The sequence below is a fragment of the Dysidea avara genome, chromosome 4 (genome assembly GCF_963678975.1).
Source record: "Dysidea avara chromosome 4, odDysAvar1.4, whole genome shotgun sequence".
Classification (NCBI taxonomy): Eukaryota; Metazoa; Porifera; class Demospongiae; order Dictyoceratida; family Dysideidae; genus Dysidea; species Dysidea avara.
In genome coordinates this window covers 5,059,301-5,061,473 of record NC_089275.1, presented here as the reverse complement: position 1 = coordinate 5,061,473, position 2,173 = coordinate 5,059,301, and the positions used below count along the sequence as shown (strand labels likewise).

At 36.0% G+C, this 2,173-nt stretch overlaps 1 long non-coding RNA gene across 2 annotated transcripts; it reads left to right on the top strand.

The window, feature by feature from the left end:
- Positions 1-234: 234 nt before the first annotated feature.
- On the top strand, positions 235-1,973 carry LOC136253045 (uncharacterized). Of its 2 annotated transcripts, XR_010699916.1 has the most exons (6): positions 235-339; positions 526-630; positions 886-949; positions 1,010-1,221; positions 1,640-1,704; positions 1,764-1,973. It is a non-coding gene; the product is annotated as an uncharacterized lncRNA (long non-coding RNA). The 2 variants fall into 2 exon arrangements; XR_010699915.1 differs by lacking the exon at positions 235-339 and having other exon boundaries at positions 482-630.
- The last annotated feature ends 200 nt before the right edge of the window (positions 1,974-2,173 follow it).

Genomic DNA, 2,173 nt, shown 5'->3' with positions numbered 1-2,173 from the left:
GAGTTAGCGTCTTTAGCTTATGAGTGTGTTATACTGTGTTAAACGGTAATTTACGATATAATTTTCATAACATTTATTTCAAAATATTTCTAATTACAAAGTTGATTCCGCTTCAGATTCCCATAATTCCATGATTCCTTGATTGATTCCAGTGATTCCTGAGGTCTTCGACGTGATTCCGAATCGTGGCGGACCCCTCGATCGATGATCATTTACCAGTCAGCTGTAGAACTTTGGTTGCAGGTGGAAAATAAACACCTTTTTACTCAGTTACAAGAGATTCACCCAGCTGGGATAAAATGTTGAAGTGAATGTCATTAGTACTAACTTGTTCATCAGGTATTGGACAATTCCAAGTGTCCAGATTATGCAGTTGTCTTCATGTTCAAGTTTACACGTTTAGGCAAGTTCCACAACGTCCTATAATCTATTACTATATCAGTGTGGAATAATGCTTATATAATATTTTTCATACTCCAGGCTTTAGGTGTATTGTATTTAACACCTGCTTGTTGGTTTTTGCAGGCCATCTGGTCATACTGGTTTATCCACTAGCAGTTGAATGTGATCATGGTACATATGTAAGTTGAGACCATGCAAGAACAAAGATACAGGTGTCATGAATTTCAGGTCAATTAACGTTCAGAGGAATTGTATTATTGCAATTGTTGTTTTTGTAGTTATCAATTATCAGTGACCAGTTTGTTATAGCGTACTTTTGTTTGACCAATGACCTAATGTTCTGGTTTACATGCTTACCCAACAGTTATGTTACTCACTTAACCTACATATGGAATATATATATTTTTAGTTCATTTTGATTATCCATCCTTTATTGGTACAGCCTGGCATATTGATTTTTTGCACATTCTCTTTTTAATTCAGTGCCTGCTGGATTGTTTCGTCAGATATCGAAACAGGTGTCTTGGTGTTGCGACCGATGTTCCAGGTCAGTTTGCATGTGTGTTTAATTTAAGGTTGACTTCAGTGCCTGCTTATTTTTTTACAGGTCTTGGTATCAAGTGTCATGAATTTCAGGTCAGTTGACGTACAGAAGAATTGTATTATTGCAATTGTTATTTTTGTAGTTATCAATTATCACTGTATACTAGTGATGTGAATTTGCAGGTCAGTCTACTCAGATGTATTGGGTATAGTGTTGATGGGTTCAAACAAATACCCAGTGTAGACTGTAGTGGTATCAAGGGTGTTAATTTCTAGGTCAGTTTACATGTTGTCATGTTAGTGATTTTTTCCTAGTACCCAGATGTTAAGTGTATTGTATTTAATGCCTACCTGTTATGTTTTTAAATTATGGTATATCAGTGTAGACAGTACAACAGTAAGCCTTCTGTGTTGTAGTAACTATTTGTTTCATAATTATGCTGTTGTCCTGGAATGGCACAATTTTTGGGCAACCAGTGTGAAGTCCAGTGGTACAAACATTGTATTATGACCAAGTTGTGATAGCGTACTTTTGTTTGACTAATGTCCTAATGTTAAGGTTTGACATGCTTACCCAACAGTTATGTTATTCATTCACTTAGCCTGGGATATAATTTTTGTTCATTTTGATTATCCATGCTATTATTGATACAGCCCGGCATATTGATTTTTTGTACATTCTCTTTTAATTCAGTGCCTGCTGGATTGTGTCATCAGATATCGAAACAAATGTTTTTGGTGTTGCGACCAATGTTCCAGGTCAGTTGCATGAGTGTTTAATTTAAGGTTAACTTCAGTGCCTGCTTATTCTTTTACAGGTCTCAGTATCGTCATGCTGACATACAAGAAATCATCACTATTGTTGGAACTATTTTTAGTCAAGTCTTGATGTGATGTTGATTAACGTTGTTACACATTGTTGTATGTTTACCATATGGTAAGAAATTTTCATGGCCATCATGAAATTTGAATATTGTGTAAGTTGTGTGGAACAACCCCAACTCATACATGGTCACTCGCAAACCACGAACCACATTCGAACCACAACACCACCAACCACATTCGAGCAATCCATTACAAAATTTTGTTGCACCATTTGTGTGTGCATAATACTTAATGAAAGCCACAACACAAGCTACATGGTAAACACTACATAGAGGTGGTAACCCCTAAAGGCTTGTTACCTTTTGTATTCACCTTATCGGCCTTTGTGGTTAATCTATTAAAA